Source organism: Myotis daubentonii, chromosome 7 (assembly GCF_963259705.1).
Source record: "Myotis daubentonii chromosome 7, mMyoDau2.1, whole genome shotgun sequence".
Taxonomy (NCBI): Eukaryota; Metazoa; Chordata; class Mammalia; order Chiroptera; family Vespertilionidae; genus Myotis; species Myotis daubentonii.
In genome coordinates this window covers 40,698,046-40,722,462 of record NC_081846.1, presented here as the reverse complement: position 1 = coordinate 40,722,462, position 24,417 = coordinate 40,698,046, and the positions used below count along the sequence as shown (strand labels likewise).

The 24,417-nt window shown below is 40.7% G+C and overlaps 1 protein-coding gene across 1 annotated transcript in view; it reads right to left on the bottom strand.

The window, feature by feature from the left end:
• SESTD1 (SEC14 and spectrin domain containing 1) overlaps nt 1-23,332 on the bottom strand; it is a 102,348-nt gene extending 79,016 nt beyond the window's left edge. Inside the window, exon 1 of the mRNA XM_059703943.1 lies at nt 23,200-23,332. The gene's annotated coding sequence lies outside the window, so the exon portion shown is untranslated. The remainder of the gene's footprint in view (nt 1-23,199) is intronic.
• Between the last annotated feature and the right edge of the window lie 1,085 nt (nt 23,333-24,417).

The window sequence follows — 24,417 nt, the reverse complement described above, 5'->3', positions numbered from 1 at the left end:
AAATGAAAAACTACGGTGATTGTTTACACAAAAATAATTTAAGTTTAAAAAAGCTTTCTTGAAGTAGCCACTGCCTCTAGAATAAAGCATACCATTAGCTAGGAGGCACCAAAACTGCATTTCCTGTTTTTAATGACTTCTGTGCTGTTTGTGAAGCCCCTGAAAACCTTGACAAGTTGCTTTACTTCTTACCCTAGTTTCAGCGCCTTCGGAGGACCCAGGTGCCATTCTGGGTGGGGTGATATGCCAGCATTGTTTCATTGGTTCCCCCTTTTAGTTTAAGCTTATTACATTGGCCTTAATGCTTAAAGGGACCAGACCTAAGATAATCACCCCTTCGTTATAATCCCTCTACCTCCCAGGAATCTATCTTGATTTCTATCAACCCCTGAATCAAACTGAGAGGCGACAAAACCCTTTCCCCCACAATAGAAAATAAAGACACCCAATAAATTAGACTTTGCTACAGGGACAGAGGAGGGAACTCTTAAATTAGTATTCTCATAAGACTCCCTAATACATCAGCCCTGCTCACAGAATTGCAAAGGCATAAGAAATCTTCATCTATGTAAAAATATAAAAGAGAAGACAGAACAATGAAAAATGAGAAGTACACCCTAAAAAACAACAAAGCAAAAAACTTAAGGTAACATTCAAACTTAATTTTATCTTTTTAAACAAATATTTGGGATATTAAAAAAAAAAACATTGGTTGGAGCATCATCCCATTCACCAAAAAATTGTGGGTTCGATTCACGCCAAGGCATAGTCCTAGGTAGTGGCTCAGTCCCTGATGAGGGGTAGGGGAGTACAGGAGGCAACCAATGGATGTTTTTCTCTCCCTCACCCTCTTCCACTCTAAAAATTCAATTAACAGGTGAGGATTAAAAAAAACACACCCTGGATCAGAATTTAAAACCTAAAAACAGAATTGACAAAAGCAAAGAGAAATGAAAGAATAGGTGACTTAACTCAGGAAAGAAATAGAAAAGACAAAATCATATCAAAATTGAAGACTAAATTCCAAGGTGGTCAAGAATTCAAGTAAAAAATAAAAGGCACTGAAGGAAACATAAAAGAACCAAGAGAATGAAAATGACATAATGAAGTAAAAATAGTTAGAAAGTTTCTGTAATCAATGATAAACAAAGATATAATTATGCATAACTGGCATGCCTATAAAAAAAACTGGAAAATAAACTAGTATTTAAAACTATAATAAAAAAAAGATCCAATTCTATATATTAAAAGGATCTACTAGGTAGCAGGGAAAATTGACCTGCTACAATAAACTCTAAGTAAAATTATTAGACTTTAAAAATAAAGGGGGAAATAAAATAAAAGTTTCTAAGCAAAAAGATCAAATAACTTACAAAGGCAAGAAAATAAACACTGGTGTCAGACTTTTCAAAAACAACATGTAAAGCAAGGCCACATTATAAACCATGAAAAAAGTGTGAACCAAGGATTTCATTTCTGGCCAAGCTGTCTTTCCAGTAATATGGCTATAGAAAAATAACCTTAAATATGCAAGAACTTGGAAAGTTGTGGCCATGAGCTCTTCTTAAGAAATGTTTTATAAATTAAGCTATAGCTAACTAGTAGGTGACTGGGAAACTTCAGCAAAGAACTGATCAAAAGGATTGAGTATACTCAGCTGTAGAACTAAAAGCAAGACAAAGTTGCAGTTCAAGTTTGAAGACTATCTATAAAAGCCTACGCGACCAGAATGCCAGAATGACCAGAATGACCAGTAGCTATGACATGAACTGACCACCAGGGGCAGATGCTCAATGCAGGAGCTGCCCCCTGGTGCCTGGTTGTCAGTGCACTCCCACAGCCAACCTCCTGCGCCCAGCCAACCTCCACAGGTCCCTCCCCACGCCGGCAAACCTCCTGCAATCCCCCCCCTCCACCCCCCGTCTGGCTGGCTCTGGCCAGCAGCCAGCAGCTGGCAGGAAGGTGGGGCTGGCTGAGGGGAGGGGCTGTGGAAGGGAAGGGCCCGGGCAGCAGCCAGCAGGAAGGCCCAGGTCGGCAGCCAGAAGGCCCTGATTGTCCCTGATGGCCAGCCAGGCCCTAGGGACCCCACTCATGCACAAATTTGTGCACCGGGCCTCTAGTGTGTGTGTGTGTGTGTGTAATGCAACTAAAAATGGGAGAAGAGAGAAAAAAAGAATAAACTCATTGATAGTTGAAATAGCAATAGGAAAGAATCAAGCACAACATTAAAACTAACATAAAGGAAAGAGTTAAATAAGAAAACAAGGAAATGAGGCTATTTTGAAAAGGCTTACGTATACAAGTAGCTACTAAACCAATAACAAAAAAACAACAAATCTAAAATATCCAAAGAAATTATTTTAAATGAAAATACATCATAAACAAAATATAACTTTATTCACATAATATTTATAACATAAAAATATGAAATTGAGATCAAATTCAAGTCATTAAACAAAAATGATTTTCAATATGGCTCATAAGAAATAATCTAACTAAATGCTATATACAAGGGATAACCTACAACAAAGTAAATCAGAAAGGCTAAAAAACAAAGGGATAAGCAAAGGCATATCAAGCAAATAGAAACAAAGGGAAGCAAGGATAGCCATGCTGGTACTAAAGAATCACAGTCGCCAAAACCGGTTTGGCTCAGTGGATAGAGCGTCGGCCTGCCGACTGAAGGGTCCCAGGTTCGATTCCAGTCAAGGGCATGTACCTGGGTTGCGGGCACATCCCCAGTGGGAGATGTGCAGGAGGCAGCTGATTGATGTTTCTCTCTCATCGATGTTTCTAACTCTCTATCTCTCTCCCTTCCTCTCTGTAAAAAATCAATAAAATATATATTAAAAACAAAACAACAACAAAACAAAACAAAACAAAAAGAATCACAGTCAAAAAGCACTGAAAGTGGCAAAGAGAAACACTGTTTAATGTTAAAAGCTACAATACACAATGAAGATAACAGGAATACCGACTTATCAAATAACACAACTACCTTTAAAAAGCAGAAACTACAAGGAATGCAAAAAGACACAGAAAAACAACTTTATACATACCAGGTGTACTGGTTAACAATGCGGATTTTTTCAATAGATGGAGTTACACATATGTTGATATATATGCGACTTGATATGTATGCTATTTTGTTGTATTGACAACAAAACTTCATATGTCAGATTTTCTGAAGGTGTTGACATCATAGATATTTTTACATTTTGCTTAAAAATGTCAAATTTTGTGCCAAAAAAGCATTTGTGGGAAGTTTTAACTCATTACTTTATTTTGAAGAAAAGTGCTGCTGAAAGTTATCGTATACTTCAGGAAGCTTATGGTGAACATGCTCCATCTCAAGATAGTTGTGAATGCTTTAAAAGTGATCATTTCTATGTGAAAAACAAAGAACGTCCAGGCCAACCGAGAAAGTTTGAATACCAACAATTATAAGCATTATTGGATGAAGATGTGTGTCAAACTCAAAAACAACTTGCATAAAGATTAAACATTGCTCAGCAAACAACTTCCGATCGTTTACAATCAATGGGAAAGATTTTAAAGGAAGAAAAATGGGTGCCACATCAACTGAACGAAAGACAAATGGAAAACCAAAAAGTCATCAGTAAAATGTTGCTTCAACGGCACGAAAAGAAGTCTTTTTTGCACTGAATTGTGACTAGCGATGAAAAGTGGGTTTATTTTGAGAATCCCAAACGCACAAAATCATGGGTTGATCCAGGTCAACCATCAACATCAACTGCAAGGCCAAATCGCTTCGGAAAGAAGACAATGCTCTGCGTTTGGTGGGATCAGGAAGGTGTGGTGTATTATGAGCTTCTACTATAAGACTAACAGACACAAATATAATTAAGGTAGATCTTACAGATTATATCAAACTTTATACCGATAATAAAAACCATACCTTCTTCTAAAGTAGATTTGAATACTAACCAAAAGTAGATTTGAATACTAACCAAAAAAAAGTGATCGTATGTAGTTCTTAAAGAAAACAACAGTAAATTTCATAAAGCAGAAATAATACAAACACTGATCATAATTCTAATAAAAATAAACATTACAAACAAAATAAAAAATAAAGCACTCTTCCTCAAATTTTAAAACATCTATTAAACTCCAGTAAAAGGGAAAAAAACACACAAAATTACATTTTCTTTTTTTTTTAATATATTTTTTTTATTGATTTTTCACAGAGAGGAAGGGAGAGAGATAGAAAGTTAGAAACATCAATGAGAGAGAAACATCGATCAGCTGCCTCCTGCACACCTCCCACTGGGGATGTGCCCACAACCCAGGTACATGCCCTTGACCGGAACCGAACCTGGGACCTTTCAGTCCGCAGGCCGACGCTCTATCCACTGAGCCAAACCGGTTTCGGCAAAATTACATTTTCTAAAACAAATGATATTAAGATAACATTTAATGCACTGAAAAGGGAAAAACCTGTAATAGTTATGTAAGTAATAAAAGTAAGTTTCTAATTCAAAAAGAACAAAGTAAACCAAAGAAAACAGAAGGATGGAAAAATAGATCTAAAATAATTAATGAGGTGGAGAATTAAAGTAAAACAAAACAGTATATCTAATTCATAAACATCTGATTTTTTTAATTAAGAAAACAGACATGGTTAGTGAAGAAAAAACAAAAGGAGAAAACACAAATATACAGAATAAGAAGAAAGATGTACTTTCAACAATATATAAGTACTTGTTACACAAGATTATTTATGGTGGTATAACAGGAATTGGAAAATAAAATTGGAAATAACCTGCATGTCCATAGATAAGAGTAGCTGAATAAAGAATTGGTGTATCCACCCAATGGAGTACCATGCAGCTATAAAAATTAATGAAGATCTCTATGAGATAATATGATTTGTTAAGTGTAAAAAGCAAACTACAAAAGAACTCTTGCAGTGGTCTACTTTCTATGCAGTAAAGAGGAAAAAAAAATTATATATACATATATATATATATAGATAGATATATACACACACAGAGAGAGACAGACAGAGAGAGAGAGAGAGAGACATTCATCTGCTCATTCTGTGCAGAGAAACAAAAGATAGATAAATCAGAAACTAGACTAACTGCCTAGAGGAAGTATGGGAAAATGGTGAAAAGCATCGGGGATTGGAAAAGGAGTAGAAGAGATGGAAGGGATGACTAACACTTCTCTGAGTATAGCTTTCTGTGTAGTTCTCACTTTTGTAACCATGATAATGTTTCACATACTCAAAGATTTATAACAAGGATGAAAGGGTAAAAAAACCTAAAACAGAAATCAAACAGAAAGAAATGTCTCTAATGGAATTTCAAATGACAACCATAACTACACTAAAGGATGAGGCAGGAAGAGAGAACAAACCCAAGTGGCTTTTGAGCGCAGTATTTTTAGTTTGTACTCTCAGGCTGTAAGCAAAAAGTAAAAAGCATAAGTAAATACAGAATTCCAATAAATGGATTTGTGTTTTTTAATAGTGTTAAGGGATTAGCGCTTCTGAATTACAGTGCTTTCTATGTATTCTGATATTCAGCAAGTAAGTAAATAAAGTGAATCATGGGAGCCAGACTCTGTAAAGAAGGGAGTTACTAATACAGGATGAGGCAAATGTAGGTTACAGTTGCTCATATGGAAAATAATACAATAATTAAATAATAATACAAGAATAAACTGTTTTGCATACTCACAACTGTAAATCTACTTTTGCCCTACTTGCCCCACCCTGTATAAGGAGAGGCTAGAATGAACGCATAATGATAGTTAAAAGAGAAAAAATTAATATGTACTCATAGTTTTTAGTACATATAGATATGGATATGTTTGTGTGTCCCCTATCTCTGTCCTCTAAGAAGGTGCTGATGGTTAATTTTATATGTCAATAGGCCAGAATGCCAGATATTTTATTAAAATTATTCTGAATGTTTCTTCAAGGGTGTTTCTGAATGAGATTAATATTTTAATCAGTAGAGTAAAGCACATTACTCTCCATACTGTGCACGAGCCTCATCCAATCAGTTGAAGAACAAAAACATTGACCCTCTCCTGGTAAGAGAGTTCTCTAGTAGACTGCCCTCAAGCTCATCCTGTCTGATATTCTAAGAACTGGAACACGTTACCCCCAGGGTCTACTGCCTCCGGCCCACCCTACAGACTAGACTTGCCAGCCTCCACAACCACATGAGCCAATTCCTTATGATAAATCTCCTTAATATAGCCGATTGGTTCTACTTCTCTGGAGAACCCTAATAAAATGGCCTAAATTCAATGACCTCTTAGCAGCAATGAGCATATGTGCCTTGATCTATATTTCTAAATACTATTCCCACTAAAAAGAATGAGGGCTACTTGAAAAACTGGTATTCCAAGTTGGGTGGGGAAAGCAGAAGATGACTCTGGACCATCTTTTGCCAGAATATAAGGCAGTGCTGAAAAATGTATAAGTACATGTCAAAAGGACACAGAATAATATAAGATCATATGTTAAAACTAATGGATAAAAAAATTATGAAAAATAGGATATCAAGAGTCTCAAAGTATCTTCCGAAAAGATGCTTCTTAGCTAATAACAAACATGTAAATTCACCATCCCTCCAATACGCTCACCAGCCAATCAGGAGAGCATGTAAATTAACCCAACAAAGATGGCGGTTAATTTGCATATGTACGCCAAAGCGGCAGAGCGAACGGCTGAAGGCTCCAGCTGGAGCAGCGACGACTGAAGGCTGCGGCCAGAGCAAAGGCCTGGGTCCCGGGTGCCGGAGGAAAACGGTGCCGGCAGCCAGGGGAAGGGAAGGCCTATTGCATGAATCTCTTTGTGCAACAGGCCTCTAGTATTAATAATAAAAGAAAAGTAAGTAATTTTACAGTAGGGAGACCTGGAGGACACCATCATTACCAAGTGATAAAAATTTACATCACTAGTATTGCAACAACAATAGCATGAACCTCCAGACATGACTCACTGATACATTGCTGTAGTTTTCCAGCCAAAAATGCATGATCTGAATCTAATCAGGAGGAAACATCAGACAAACTCAAATGGTGCAATACTTCTACAAAACAGTTCACCTGTATTCTCCAAAAATGTCATATCATGAAACATAAAGAAAGACAAAGGACATGTTCCAAATTAAAGAAGAATAAAGAAGTAGAACAAATAAAAGTAATGCATGGTCCTAGACTAGATACTATCCCAGGAAAGAAGATTCTCATTTACTCAAAGGGCATCAGAAAATTTGGATAAAGGTGATACAGTATTGCATCAATGTTAATATCCTAACTTTGATGATTATACTTTGACTATATAAGAAAATATGCTTGTTTTGGGAGAAATACACAATGAAGTATTTAGGGACAAAGGGACATAATGTCTACAAATTACTCTCAAATGGTTCAGAAATAAAATAATATTTATCACTTCATGAAAAGCAAATGTGGTAAAAAGTTAACATTTGGCTAAAATGAGATGAAAGTATTAAGAATTCTTTGAATTATTTTTATAACTTTTTCATAAGTCTGCAATTATTTCAACTTAAAATTTGGTAAAATGATAGTATTTGATAAGCTTTGCTACATTAATCCCCAGCATGACATGTACCCACACACATTATAAAAACCAAAGCGAAAAACCTAAGAGAGACGTTGAAGTTATCCTTTTCCTATACCCTCTGTATCAGTATAAATGCCACAGAATGCCGACTCTATCCTTTTCTCTTCCACAGCACTATTGCCTCCATTACTGTATAACAAGCATGTCAAACTCGCGGGTTGTGGGCCACATGTGGCCCCACAATGAATATTTTTGCGTCCCAGCAAATATAACAGTATGTAAGAAACGTTTTAATAAAAATTTCATAACTTAATTTTTATAATATCCTGTTATACATAATTATTAATAACAAACTACAACGTTCACTAATGACTGATTACTATAATCGTGTTGCATTCATTTCCCTTACGCGCAGGCGCACCATTTCTCTCCACTAATACTAGCAGGGATTATTTTAGTAGCCGATTGCCACATCATTAGTCTTGGACTGACTTGTTTGGTGTGCGCAACAGGAAATATTTCGCTTTCAGAGAACAAAAAAAAAAAATAGGCTTATTTGCATTACGCTTATTAATTTGTGCAGTTATTCAGTGTCTGGTAAGTTCATGTTCAAAAAAATATTAATTTTTATTAAAATATTCTATTATTTTAGGTTAACAATTACTCATTTATTTCAGCCCTTTGTATTCAGCATGTCTCTATCAAAATAAACCTGTATTTCTATGAAAATTGAAGCTTTTGTTTTTTTTGCAGCCCACATAAACTTCTGCGGCCCAAATAAACTTATTTGGCCCGTGTTAGCCTTTGAGTTTGACATGCTTGCTGTATAACCTCTAAAAGGTTTCCCTATTCCAGACACCCCTCTTTCACATACTTGCAAAATTAACTACCTCACAAGTCTAAAGTCCTGAATGGTCCTCCATGGCCATCTGTTCTGCAAGAGTTGTCTTTTCCAGATCAAGCCCCTGCCTCTCTTTCTATTTCATGTCCTTCTCATCAGCAAAAAAAAACACAAGTGCAGTTCTCTCAACCTACAATGCTTTGCATTGTTTGTGTTCTAGCATATCCTGTTATCTCTGGTTAGCTAGTCAAAGAAATTCCTTAGTCTTTGAACTGTAGCTTAGCTTCACCTTCTCTGTGAAACCTTCCCTGACACAACACTCTTTGTCTCTTCCTTCTTAGTCCTAGTATTTTATCTTACACTATCTCTATTACACTTATCACTCAGTATATAACTTAGCTGAGTGGGGATTCATTGATAGAATGAACCAAGTCATATTTACTTGTGTTATTTTTACATATTTGTTAATTACTTATTTTTTTTCAAGTATAGCTTACTTTCAATATTATTTTGTATTGGTCTCAGGTGTACACACAGTAGTTAAGCAACATATACTTTACAAAGTATTCCCCCTGATATTTCCAGTACCCACTGGCACCATACATAATTATTGCAATATAACTGATTATATTCCCTATGCTGTATTTACACTCCCATGACTATCTTATAACTACCAATTTGTACTTCTTAATCCCTTCAACCCTTTCACCCAATCCCCCAAATCCCCTCCCCTTCTCTGGCAACCACCACTGGGCTCGCTGTGTCTGAGTATGTTTCAATTTTGATTATTATAGACTATATTTCTAAGCATAAACTTTAGCATATGTTAAAAGTATATGCTGTGGCCCTGACTGGTTTGGCTCAGTGGATAGAGTGTCAGCCTGAGGACTCAAGGGTCCCAGGTTCGATTCCAGTCAAGGGCATGTACCTTGTTGCGGGCACATCCCCGGTGGGGAGTGTGCAGGAGGCATCTGATCGATGTTTCTCTCTCATCGATGTTTCTAGCTCTCTGTCCCTCTCCCTTCCTCTCTGTAAAAAAATCAATAAAATATATTTTTAAAAAAAGTATATGCTATGGAAGGTCAGGGACTGAGTCAATTTTACTTTCTATTGTATGTCTTTCCCTTTCCTACAAGTGCCAAGTACGACTGACAGACTTCGTTTGGAGGTATTTTAAGTGGTAAATTTTATACAAATTTATTTTCTTTAGGAATAGGAAAGTAATTATTTTCCGGAATAAGTAGTGATAATCAGACATGTGTGCCATACACTTGCTTTCATGTCTGGGGGGTACAGAAACTTCCTCCTAAGCCCTGCTCCCCAGAGACAAGAGTCCCTGGGAGTTGACACTTTTACTCTCCAGCCAGAAGGACAGGGATACAACCATGCATACAAATTTTAAAATTATTCCAGCCCTAGCTGGTTTGGCTCAGTGGATAGAGCCTTGGCCTGCAGACTGAAGGGTCCCAGGTTCGATTCTGGTCAAGGGCACATGCCTGGGTTGTGGGCTGGATCCCCAGCAGTGGGCGTGCAGGAGGCAGCTGATCAATGATTCTCTCTCATCATTGATGTTTCTATATCTCTCTCCCTCTCCCTTCTTCACTGAAATCAATAAAAATATATATATTTTTTAAAATATTCCATAAGTATAATGATACTAATAAGTCCCTAGAAAACTATTGGCATGATGAAAAAGAACGCTTTACCTTGATCTTCCCTTAAAACTTTTATGACCATTAATTAAATTCCTTCAAAATTCTTAGATTCCTTAAAAATATATATTAAATAAAGCATTATACTTACAGTATATGCTACATTTAGGAAAATCTGACAAGCAATTTGATAATAATCCACTAACTCTCCCCATCATTCATTAAAATTAACTTAAAAGTATCAGCTCTTTTGATAGTTTCAGTCATGACAGTTTCTGTAGAAACTGGAAACTTATCACTTAGTAAATGACTAACTGCAAGAAAAAAAAGTCAGTGTCATTTTATAATTCTTAGTGTATTTTGCTTATAGAAGTCACATATAACAAACCAAACTGAAGAAGTGTTCCTAAAATAAAGAAGGAACTAGAACACCTTATTTCTTCTTCCTCAGAGGAAAGACTTTGTTCTCACAAAAGTTAATTGAATTCTTGTCTTTGATCCCTTTTTTCTCTGTTCTCTATTAACTGACCTCTTTTCTCTTGTCTCTTCCTCTAACATGCCCTTCTTTCCTTAGCCCTAACAACTTTTATTATTGAAACTAAGAGTTCTGTCAAGCTCTTAAGCTGAATACACGACCTACTTGATGCCAAATGTCTACCAATCTATATATATAAAAGGCTAAGCAACCATCAGACCGGTAGCTATGATGCACACTGACCACCAAGGGGCAGATGCTCAACGCAGGAGCCACCAAAGTGCGGTGACTTGGCAGCAGCAGTTCTCGGGTGATGCACCACAGAACCAGAGAGGAGGGAGCCCAATTCCGGGGTGTGTCACCTGAGAACCATCCTCTCAGAATCTGAGAACCCTCGGGGGATGTCAGTTGGTTTCGGCCCGATCCCCACAGGCCAGGCTAAGTGTCCCCACATGCCAGAGGGACCCCGCACACTCTGCAGATGCCCTTCAAGTCAAGGCACTGCCCCAGGTGCGGCCAGGTGGGGAGGAACCATGGGAGGTTAGCTCCAGGGCGTGTCCGGCCTGTCTCCCCCAATCCTGCCCGCTGGACACGTTCTAATTAATTTCCTTTCAATGTGCATGAATCTGTGCACCGGGGCACTAGTTTTATAGAACATTCCAGAGCACTGTGTTTACTAATCACTACCAATGTCTGATTTCTCTGCTACAGTAGCAAAGTCTTTTTTCACAAGTAGTTAGTATTCTGTATCTCAGTGCTTGACAAAATGCAAATTTTCAGTCAAATAGCATTAATTTAATTTTTAAAAACTCTAAGTGGACTGTATAATAAAATGCTATATTATCTGCACTGTTCCTGCAACCATCTTATAAAAAAATTGATAAAATAAATCTTTAAAAGAATATTCTTGGACTCAGTAATTTTAAGTTGCCTAAAGAAATATTATTTTCATAAAACGTCTTCTCGCCCTTGCAGGCTTGGCTCAGTGGATAGAGTGTCAGCCTGCAGACTGAAGAGTTGCCGGTTCAATTCCAGCCGGGGGCACATGCCCAGGTTGCAGGCCTGATCCCCGATAGAGGGTGTGCGATCCCCCAGAAGGGGGTGTGCAGGAGGCAGCTGATCAATGGTTCTCTCTCATCACTGGTGTTTCTATCTCTCTCTCCCTCTCCCTTCCTCTCTGAAATCAATAAAAATATATTTTTTAAAAAAGACAAAAAAAACTCTTCTCTTTGCAAACCAGATTCAATTTTTAATTGTCACCTAAAGTTAACCATGGTGTCCAGTATGAGCCTGCACAACAGATGTAAATTATAAAACTACCTCTCTTCTACCAACATTCTTATTTCCTTAGTATCTGATCTCAGCCAAGTAGTAAGGAGAAAAGAAATAACTATCTGCTTAAATGATTCACATTTAAGGTGTAGGTAACTGATAGGCTTAAATATTTTCAACAATGTACAAAAGCAGGTTAACAAAAATGGCATTTTAACAGAAATAATATGTTTAAAATAGAATTAAACTGCAATCCAAGTGTTGTTACGGTACTAGTATCAGCTCCATCTCACCACAACTCAAGATATGTGTCTGGTTAGCTGCCTATTCTATTTGAAATATTTGAAATAGAGCTTTTATTTGTCTGTGAGTAAAGATAATCCATGATCTGGCAATAATTGTAAAAACCTGTATTTGTCATTTTAGCTGCCTCTAAGCTTCCCTTTCTCCCGCCTCCTAAGTTCTCTACCACCCCAGGTTACCCTTCATACCTCCTGCCCCCAAGAGGCCACAGTCTTCCAGTTTCCCCTATCAAAACAGAAAAGAACTTAAACAAGAACTGCACTCAGTCTTTTAACAGACTTGCTTTGTAGTTGAAGGCACCTAGAAGAAATGTTCACCTTTTGTTTTGACTTGGTTTAACTGAGGGTGTAGGAGCTTTGTTTTTATTTTGCTGAGTCCACTAGGAAATTGTTTTAGTAATGATAAGACTAGGAGAGCTGGGTCAAAAGAGTTGACTAATAGGTAAGTTACTTGAGCTCTCCTTTGCCTTCTCCTCTCTTAAATTTATTGTTAGGAAGCTAAGAATCTCATATTCCACTGATCCAGATTCCATGTTCATGGTGTCTACTTCCTTCTCCTGGTTTAATATCCCCTTCCTTCTTTCAGAATGGGGACATTGTGTATCTCCTCCTCCCATCCAACCCCCAGCAGGCTATTCTCATGCCCCAGAGTTCTTGAAGCCTCTTGGCATGTGAGGGAACAGGGTGAATATAATTCGTGAGTGGCTAGGCTGAGCTCATGGACTCCTCCAAAGTGAAATCCAAACAAAAGACCATCATGCCCTCTACACCCCATCCAGCTGATGTAAAAGAGTCAGCATTTTTGTTTTTTACAGTGTGGTTGAGAAGAGGGTTGGAAGGGGGTAGTTTAATGATAACAGATATTAAACAGTATCCTGTATAATAAAAGGCTAATATGCAAACAGCAGAATGACCGGTCGCTATGATGCACACTGACCACCAGAGGGCAGATGCTCAAGGCAGGAGCTGCCCCTGGTGGTCAGTGTGCTCCCACAGCCAACCTCCCATGGCCCCTCCCCCGGCGGGCCAACCTCCTATGGTCCCTCCCTCTGCACAACCTCCTACGGCCCCGATCCACCCTGATTGCTGGCCAGGCCAAGGGACCCCACCAGGCCTCTAGTACTATATACAAAGTCATTTATTGCAGTATCATAGTAAAGTCAAAATCATCCTATATAATAAAGAGGTAATATGCAAATTGCCCATCACTCCAACACACAATATGGCCGCCCCCATGTGGACACAAGATGGCCAGCAGGGGAGGGCAGTTGTGGGTGATCAGGCCAGCAGGGGAGGGCATTTGGGAGGGACCAGGCCTGAAAGGGAGGGCAGCTGGGGGCAATCAGGCCTGTAGGGAAAGCAGTTAGGGGCGACCAGCCTGGCAAGGGAGGGAAGTTAGGGGTGACCAAGCCGACAGAGGAGGACAGTTGGGGGGGACACAGGCCAGCAGAGGAGGGCAGTTGGGGGCAATCGGGCTGGCAGGGGAGCAGTTAGGCAATGGTCAGGCTGGCAGGGGAGTGGTTAGGGGGTGATCAGGCTGGCAGGCAGAAGCGGTTGGGGGCAATCAGGCAGGCAGGCAGGCGAGTGGTTGGGAGCCAGCAGTCCTGGATTATGAGAGGGTAAACCGGCAGTCGGACATCTCCCAAGGGGTCCCAGACTGGAGAGGGTACAGACTGGGCTGAGGGACACACACATAACGCCCCCCCACACACACACACACACGAATTTCATGCACCGGGCCTCTAGTCATAATAATAATAACAAACACCTACTTAGCACTTAGTATAGTGACACTGTTCTAAACACTTTACACATACATTTTCTCATTTAATCCTCCCAACAAACAATCCTAGGAGGTAGTTACTATCAACAGCCCTGTTGTACAGATTGAGAAACTAAGAGGTCAAGTGAGTGTAGCCCAAGATCACAGAACTAGTGTGGAGCCAGTGTGAATCTAGGTACTGTAGTTCCAGAGCCTATTTCCTTACCTGTTAGGATGTACTAAACCATCTAAATACATATCAACTAAAGGCCCAGTGCATGAAAATTCATGCACTGGAAGGGGTGGGTCCCTCAGCCTGGCCTGCCCCCTCTCACAGTCCAGGAGCCCCCAGGGGCGGGAGGCAACCCGGCAATCAGGGGAAGGCAACACCTCTGCAGACCTCTGCAGCTGCCACTGCCAGCAGCGCAAGCCTCAGCTGGTTGCCTGAGCTTTGGGCGGCCCTAGGCGGCTGGGCAGCCAACATGCGCCTCAGGCCGGCCCTGTGCGGCTGGGGGGCTGAGGGCGGGTCTGGCCACGCCATGCGATGCCGCCCCCCTGGCTAGGCTGATAGGACTGTGGGACTCCGGCAGCAGGTGCAAGGAGTGGCCTGACCCGCCTGAGGATGGGTCCAGCCACACCACGCGCCTACCACCCCCCTGGTGGGACTGAAAGGACTGGGGGACTCCGGCAGGGCTGAAGGGACTGGGCGCCGCCATCTTGTGGCTACGGGCACTACCATCTTTGTGATGGTGTGATGGTCAATTTGCATATTCATTCTTTATTACATACGATAAGGGAGTACTTGAGTAAAATAAATAGTACACCCATCTAAAGGAATATTACATTTTTTAAAAAGAAAGTTCCTTTAATTCCCCCTTCCACTTTGAGGATAGGCTGAACTTAGTAAATCACTTCCCAAAATAATGTAAAAGGAAAAATAGTAACCTTACAGTGGAGAAACCTGACAAACACGACCTTGACCAAGTGATCTAAGTTAACATCACCAGTAATGTCATTAATATACCGGCACTCCCTCACATGACATGATGAGAAGGGCAATTCAACTTATTTCCAAAAATCCATAGCCCCATTCTAATCATCAGACAAACCCAAGTTCAGAGATGTCCTATAGAATATCTGACCAGGACTTCTCAGAACTGTCAAGGTCATAAAAATAATATGAACAGATTGGGAAACTATCAGAGGAGACTAAGGAGACAGGACAACTAAACACAAATGTGGTATTCTGGATGGGACTGTGGAAGAAGGCTGCCCACACCTCCTTCTTCACTTTTCCCACCAACTTCATTTCTGCTTAACACACTGCAGACATTTCATTGCAGCTGAACCAATCTGACTGCCAACCCCCCCAAAATAACCAGCTTGTTTCCCAAATCCACATCTCACCTGGCAAAACCTAACTCTAAACTTAAAAAGTCACTCACCCATTGTACTATCCAGGATCCTGTATATTTTATCTGTAATTGGGATGGCAAACACTGGCCATCAATATTCTTACACCCATGACAACAACATTGCTCAATGATCACAATAGCCCTTCCCACTAAATCCACACGGTGCCTCTAACTACTTCTTAAGGCAGTGTTCCATTCAGCCACCATTATCAATCAAAGCTGGCCCATGAAATCAACCCATTGCCATATATGGTCTCTACTATATTAATCTGTTTGCCTTGATATGTTCCTCCATGGATTTCATGTATAATTATTTATATATACCCCTATCTTGTCCTGAAAAGGATTAATGAGACTTGTAAGACTACATGAACCATAAAAGTTAATAAATTAAACAATAAAAGCAAAAGAATAAAGAAGACCCCAACAATGATGCCAAGCCAAGGATAAGCAAAATGCAAAGCATAAAGCCTGTATGCCCACTCTGGGGTGTTCCACAAGCCTGGCTCTGGCTTTCTAACAGCCATCACAAAAAGAAGAGCCCAGTCCACAATCCAGGAGATAAACAGCAAAGTACAGAAAAGAGGAACTATTCTTGGTATTTATTCCAAACAGTCCTTTTTTGTACAGCAAAGAGAACACTATAGAATGAACAAGATATACAAGATACGCAACTGCCAGTTTTCAAAGGGTTGGGTTACTCTGACAGTATCCATCAGGAGAGACCTATGGTATTTAACAAAGCCCAATGCAGTTAAAGTGATTTTACAAAGAGCAAGTGCAAGTTTTAAAAATCTCTGTGTCCTTTTACTTGTGTCCTCCTTCATTGCCTCCCAAACTAAAAATATACTCTTTGAAGACAAGAACCATGTTTTCTACCTCTTACATATAACTCACCACACTTTGTATTCTGTAAAAAAAAAAAAAAAAATAGGAATTCCCACTTCTAATCAACAGAATAAAAATGATAACTGAAGCCTTAACAGAACTGCTAAACCTTATATACTATTACTGAATCACAATTTATTTTGCAATATCCCAAGGCATTTTTTTTTGGGGGGGGGGGGTTTGCATATCTCTAGCACAAGGCTTGCAGAAATGCAAAATCAATATCACAGAATCTGATCAAATAAAATAAAAGCCATAGCAATAGCTTTGGCAACCCCTATCAAAGGAAAGACAATATCACTATCTTTCTAGAATATAATCAATCAATAGCTCTTTACAAACCAACTGACAAAGGCAGGTTCATTTTTTTAAACAAGTCTGCAAGTCTGCTAGTGGATAATGAATTATAATGTAGATTTTCCCCTACTTCTTTCCAAGAGTCTATAGTTTCAGTAAATGCCAAACTGCCATAGAACTGTACTTCTCACCTCTTCCATACACACATTCTCTCTCTCTCTCTCTCTCTCTCTCTCTCTCTCTCTCTCTCTCTCTCTCTCACACACACACACACACACACACACACACACACACACACCCATCAAACAAGCTCGTATTTCCCTTTATGACAACTACCTACTCCCTCTCCTTCACCTGGTCAAAGCAGAAATGCAATGAAGACTCATAAATTATTTAAGTAAAGTGGTTATAAGAAACATACATATTAAAAAACTTAAATTACTACTCTTAAGCACAGGCATTAGGACACATTAACAATCCTCTATTTGTATTTGATTAATGGAAATCATTAATAAATTAGTAGCCTAATCATACATTGGTTTAGCTCTTTTATACACTTAGTGTTTCAGTTTGCAGTGTTCTCTCCATTTGGTATTCGCTGTATGTAGACACATCCTATCATCCCAGGAGGGGAGTGCTGTAATGAATAAAAGAACATGGACGGGACTGGGGGGCAGGGGAGGAGGGTGGACACCCAGTGGATTTCAGAAAATCGAATTCCTGCACCTCTGTTTCTTCATCTATTAAAATGGGAAATGACAAATTATCTGTACATGGGAGGATTATTGGGAAGATTAAATGAAAAGATTTGTTAAATCTTTTATATGCCTAATAAATGCATATAAAATAGATTCTCAATAAGCGTTAGTTCTCTTACTCTCTTTTTACAGGTAAGGAAAGAGAAGAAGGTTAGCAGGCATCTTGTCCAAGGCCAATGGCGAGTAAGTGCAATACCCAGGCTAAATGTCTGATTTAGGGCCTAATGTCCTTTCCACTACACTATGCAGTCTTGAAATAGCAGAAACCAACACCTCATGCTCATCAATGTTAGGCACTCAACACATGCAAAAAAAATGTTTTTTAACAATCTGAATACCTATTAAATACCAGGCATTATACTAATATCTTTCCTCATACTTACCCTATAAAGTAAGTGCATTTATCCAATTTTACAGAGAGAAATTAACTTGTCCAAAGTCACAAGGCTAACAAGTGATAATGCAAGATTAATCCAGGTCTGTTTACTCCAGTACTTTTCCCCACTATCCTGCCCCAAAAACATGCAGGTATTTAGAAATCATTGTTTTCCAAAATTAAGTTTTAAATAGCCTGGAGATGTTTATAGATTCTTCCAACTTATTAGTGGAATCATCCCTATAGCTCCACCATTCTTTCTCCTTAAATTTGTTCTTGGTAGATGAAACAATTTATAGTAATTAAGGTGACAAATTTACATTTATAGTTTAGTGTTATTTTTTCACTTTTATTAGATGCAACTTCATATATTGTCTCACATCTCTAATATTTCCAAGATTCCTGTGAGGTTGGAACCATTACCATTTTACAGAATAGAAAACAGACGTTTGAAGAGGGTAATTTGCCAAAAGTATACAACTAGTAAGTGTAGGACTTTACTCTGGATCTCTCTAAGAGAAAAGTGCACATACTTCTGCATCGATTGATTCATTTAATCATTTGCATTTGTCACCTTATCAGAGCTGAGAGAAGTGTGTATGGAAGGATTCCTTCACCAAATATGTAATAGAAAATAAGGTCTAAAACGTGATATAATAATAAAAACAGGAAAAATGAGAAACGTTGTCATGGATTTCTTCCTTCACCAAGGTTTTCAGGTGATTTCTAAAAGATGTTTACAGGGCAGATATTTTCAACTATTCCAGATAACAGAGAAAATGGGGATAGTTTACCAATTCATTCTTAATAGCTGGCTTAATTTTGACACCAAAACCAGGCAAGAATAGCAAACTAAAAAGCAAACAAATATTATGTTTATCTTTTCTGATGATAGATGCAAAAGTCTTAATATATTTGAGTGAAAAACAAAGGATATATGTAGAATGACCCCATCTGTAAAAGAAAAACTATTGTGTATACACACACATGTATGTGGGTATGGCTGGATATATAAATGTATATTTGTACTTATGTACACATAAATGCAAAGATATAGGTTTGTAATATAAATCTCAAACTGTTAATAATGATTACCTTGGAGTGAAAGAAATAAAGAGGACAAGAAGTAAATGGGAGATTTTCAACTTTAACTCTATATACCGATACATTATTTGAATTTTTATAACTAACATATATGTTTGACAATTAAAATACATAAGTGAGTAACAGGGCCTAAATATTAACTTGCTGTTATCTCCTCTACTTGTTATAGCAAAAATTAATTCTTTTACCCACTCATTGGGCATTCCTTTATTTAACAAATACTCAAGAGTACAACTCTTGTTTGGACATTGAGCTTAGAGTAAGTGCTTGTGCCAGCAGGTACTTAGAACCTATTTTTGTTGTTGTTGTTGTTCATCCTCACCCGAGGATATTTTTCCACTGATTTTTAGAGAGAGTGGAAGGGAGGGGATGAGACAGAGAGAAAACATTGACATGAGAGAGACACATCCACTGCTGCCTCCCGAATGAGCCCCGACCAGCACCAGGGATCGAGCCTGCAACCTAGGTACATGCCCTTGACCGAAATCGAACCCGGGACCCTTCAGTCCACGGGCCCACGCTCCAACCACTGAGTCAAACTGGCTAGGAACCTACTTTTTTAAACCCAGGATGGAACAACACTTACTTCCTTCCATAACATACAGTGTTGAGTTTTAAATCAAGTTCTAATTTTTAACATTTATTAGTTTTTAGGTCATATGCCAGGGTTAAGAAATACTTTCTTTTTCTGGAATTTAGACTACCTTTATTCTAAAAGAGTGTAACAGATAATTTGTATTGTTTTGTGTATTTTTTTTTCCAATTAAAAAATGTATTTGTATTTATTCATTAAACAAAGGTTAGAGTCCCTGGTATGTGACAGGCACTATGTTGGACAATGAACATGCAAAGATGAATAAATAACTTGTGGACTCTACCCTCTAGGAGTTGAGAATTCTGCATATGTCTGATCCAAACTAGTACACAAAAACTGAAGCATATACCCTAGTGATCCTGCACTTCAAAGTGAAACTAGCAAGCCACTTAGTTCAAAAATAAAAGCTAATTTCAGTTTAATCCAGAAAAATGTTAATGTTTATGAAAAATGTGAAATTTTCCAATCACTTTAATATTAAAGGGAGAAAACAGAGAACGTGAAGCTGCAGGAGAAGAGAAAGCCCCATGTCCCAGTGATTAGTGGGTTCTAGGATTAGCTATGACACTAAGAAACTGGGACTAGGTTTAACTGCTCTGTTTCCCCCCAGGAAATATGCAAATCATATCCACCTTATTAGGAGAGAGAAAAAAAAAATTAGTTGAGAAAGCATAACAAAATCTGGTGAATATGAGGCACTGTGGCCGTTAACACCTGCTTTTTGTTGTTGATTTATTTATTTATTATGCCCCCACTTTGGCAATGATTAGCCAAACAAATCTGCAAAGACAATTTGAGTTCTGTATATGCCGCACAAAGTGGAAAGAATGCAGGAAGTGGAGTCAGAAGACCTAAGTTTATATTCACACCATTAATCTTACTAACTTTATAAGGTTTTTAAGAAGGAGCAAATTACTTAACCTCTTTGCACCTTACTTTCCTAGCAGTAAAACAGAAACAAATCTATCTTACAGTATTATTTCAAAGACTAAATAAGAAAATACATGTGAAAACAAGCAGAAATGATTATAAATCAAATAGACATTTTTCCAAAGAAGATACACAAATGGCCAATGAGAACAGGAACAGATGTTCAACATCATTAGCCATTAGGGCATTAGGGCAATGCAAATGAAAACCAGATACCCCTTCCCAGTAGAATGACTATTCTAGACAACGTTTAACAAGTGTTGGAGAAAATGAAACCCTCAAACTTCGTTGGTGAGATTGCAAAACGGTACAGCAGCTATGAAAAAGCTTAGCAGTTCCTCAAGAGGTTAAACAGAGCTACCATGACTCAGTAATACCACATCGAAGTATTCACCCAACAGAACAGAAAACCTATGTCCACACACTTATAAATAAGTGTTCATAGAAGCATTACTCATAATAGTAAAAAAGTAGAAATGTGGTATATCCATATAATGGAATATTATTCATCCATGAAAAGGAATGACGTATTGATATATGCATAATACGGAGAGCCACATACTTTATGATTCCGTTTACATGAAATGTCCAGAAAAGGCAAATCCACAGATACTGAAAGTAGATAAGTGATTGCCAAATGCAGGAGAGAGAGAATAGGAATAATAGCCAATGGGTTTGGGGGTGTCTTTTCAGGATGATGAAAATGTTCTTGAATTTGAGATGTTTGTCCTACTTTATGAATATAATAACGCCACTGAACACTAAGTGGAGTCTAAAGTGTATGAGTTTTATCTCGATAAAAGAAAATGATTTCGCCCTAACCGGTTTGGCTCAGTGGATACAGCGTTGGCCAGGTTCAATTCTGGTCAAGGGCATGTACCTTGGTTGCCGGCACATCCCCAGTAGGGGGTGTGCAGGAGGCAGCTGATCAATGTTTCCCTGTCATCAATGTTTCTAACTCTCTATCCCTCTCCCTTCCTCTCTAAAAAATCAATAAAATATATTTTTTTTTAAAAAAAGAAAATGATTTCATAAATTTAAGTTTCTGTTACTTTTCATTAGTAAATATCCTACTTTTCTCAAGAGACTGTTCCTATTGCTAATAACAGCTAGGAAAGCTCTTTGAAGTTCAATGTTACACGGATAAATGGTATCCTTAGTGAAGTCAAACTACTAATTATGCCAGAGAAACTTTCTCCAGATCATATTAATTTGGTATAATTTTATTTCTTCAAAAGAAAAGTCCTTATTAATATCAAGTGTGTTTTTAGGAAGTAGAAAAGAGCTTCAAGGAGTCTTTATTAAGCACATGAAAAACAGGACAAAATGTAATCTTTTCTGCTTTTTAAATTAATAGACATTTAGTTTGCAGATATGCCTGTCAAACAAAAACCCAAATAAATGAATTTGCAACCTCTACCACTTCACATGTTCTGCATTTTGCTGTCAGACTTCTAGGTCCATCCATCATCAGCTCCTAATCTCATCCACCAATGATTCCTTCCAGCTATTATTCACAGGGGTGCTTGGCAAACTCTTTAAATCCAATCAATGCACCCCCTAATGTGTGGGTATTTACAGAGCAGGCCCACTTTTCAAGGTTAGATTGTTTGAATAAACATACAGCAAAATTATTTCCTGGAATTTTGGATGCACAAACAATCTACAGAGTTGTGTAATGCTTTCTTAAGTCCTTTGGGAATATTTTAATGTATTTGGTCATGGGGTGAAAAGCAAGTCACCAACTTCTGTCCACATAAAGCTTCCTGGTTCTAGAACAAAGAAGTATTTTATTGCTCACAGCAAAAGGAAGATACCTTCCTTCTATTTAGTATTGTGATACCAAAATAGCACACCAGTGAAACCAGATAGATGAGAGCATGACCCAAGGTGCGTAAACAAAGATAAACCTCCTTTATTATGTATTCTACCTTGGGGAGGATGAAAAAAGTTTCTCGCACCTAAGAAAATAAGGTTCGTTAAGCCAAAGAAAACCATATGGATTCATATTTTCCAACACAGGGGGTATCCTGAGTGGCGATTTTAACGGAAGGTTTGCCAACCTTTGCTAGAATGCGTGGTGGGTATGGTTGGCACAGACAGAATGTGAAGGGAGAGGTGACCTGTCAAATCGCCGCTATCCAGTTACTCCCTCAACAGCACTTCCAACTTGCAGGGTGAGGTCTGTGTAGCAGAGAGAGATGTCAAAGCGCCAAGGGAACCGGGGGCTGTCCAAGCCGTGCATCCCAGGGCGGGATCCCTCCCGCACCCTCAGGGGCCGACCACACGCGGGTCCAGCATGCGTCCACCTAACACACAGAAAATAAACACTTAACAGGAGGTCCTGGCTGGAGAGCCTGGCCCCCTTCCTTTGTGGCTCCTCCAAAGGCTGAGGGATGTCAGCCTGCTGCAGGCGGCGGAAGCCGAGCCGCTCTCCGCGAGGGAGGCGTCCGGAGCCTCGCGCAGCCCGGGGACCCGGAGCCGGCGTCCCCCACCCACCGGGCGGGCCGGTCGCCGGCCACACAAAGGAGCCAGCGGCGGGCGCTGGGCGCGGGGACTCGCCCCGGAGCGGCGCCACCTCGGGCCCCGCACACCGGAAAATACGGATGGACGCCTAGACCTGTTGCACGATTCGGGTCCCTGACACCCAGACACGAAGAAGGGCGCTCAGCAGGGGGGGCGCCAGCGGCCGGGGCTTGGCGGGCCGCAGCCGCACCCCGCAGGCGGCGCGGAGGCGGAGGCGGGGACCGCCCGCCCGGCTGCCCACCTCGGGCGCTTTGTCTGCGGCAGCGGCGGCGGCGGGGGCTGCGGGCGGGGGCGCCCTTCCCTGCGCCGCGCGGCCCGCGGGGGGAGAAAGCCGGGCCCGCCGCCGCCTCCACCCGCCCGCGCTCGCCGCCGCCGCCGCCGCAGGGCCTGCACCCTCCTCCCGCCCGGGCCGCCCGGGCCACACGGCGGCCACACTCACCTGGCCGGCGCTGGCGCTGCGGACCGGCTCTCCCCGGCGGCGGGAGAGGACGCGGGGACGCCGACGGGACACCGGAGGGAGGAGGGCGAGGCGGGAGGAGGCGGGCTGGGGGCGGGGCGGGCGCGGGCGGCGGCGGCGCGCAGGGCTCCAGCCGCTCGTGGCAAATCGTGTCCAGCCCCTGCGTGCGTCAGGCGAGGGGCGGCGGCGCAGGCGGCCCGGCGACCTCCGAGACCCGCGGTCCGACCCGCGTCCGCCCGACCCCGCACGCGCCGGGGTAGCGGCTGCGCGGAGACCCCGCCCAGCTGGGCAGGGGGCGGGGCCGGGAGCGCCTGGCGGCTGGGGGTTGGGGGCGGCGCGAGGAGGGGGCCGCTGTGCACCCCAGGACCGTGCGTCCAGGTGGGAGCGGCCGAGCCGGCAATGCGGGTCCTGGGAGGAGCACTGGACTCAGAGTCAGGAAGGACCCGTCTACTTGACCCCTTGGCATGTGTTTTCTCTCCTCATCCTGCAATGTGCAGTCGGCTCAAGTATGTGGTGTGCAGTTTTTCAAAATTCTAACATTGACATTCTCCTTTTGGGGGGGGGGGGGGGCGGGGGGGAATTCCTTTTCTCCCAAGTACTTACCGCCAGGAAATGCCTGGAGATGGTCGTCCCCCCACCTAACCCTGCCTGTGATGTGCTGAAGGGCGAAGGCACCTGGCAAGGTGGGCGCAGAATGGGTTGAGGCGAGGAAGGGCTGGATTCAAGGCCTTTGTTTTTCCTTGAGGATCCTCCCACTGGACAGTCCAAAATGGCCCTCTGACACGGGCTACTTCCCCATCTCCACCAACTCCGGTTATTTTTTCTCCAAGGTACTGTCTTCATGGCCTCTATTCTTCTAATTTTATTGCGCAAGTCATTTTTATGTCATTTCCTGAATTCGGTTCAAAAGAGTCATCAGCTAATACAAACTCGGGGCAGCCCTGTGTTCCCACTTCCGGGCATTCCATATTACTCACTCTGCTACTCACTTCACTGTCACCTAATTCCATGACGGAAATCTCGCCATGCCAACAACCAGGCCGCGAAATTTACCTCTACTAAAGTTCTCTAATTTAAACTATTACGGATGGATTCTTCCTCTTGTAATTCTGTGACTAATAAGCTGTCTCCACTACTCTAGCCTCTTTGCCAGTCTTCAGTTGGTCAAGCCTTTCTAATTTCACTTCTGCTTCTGTCTCC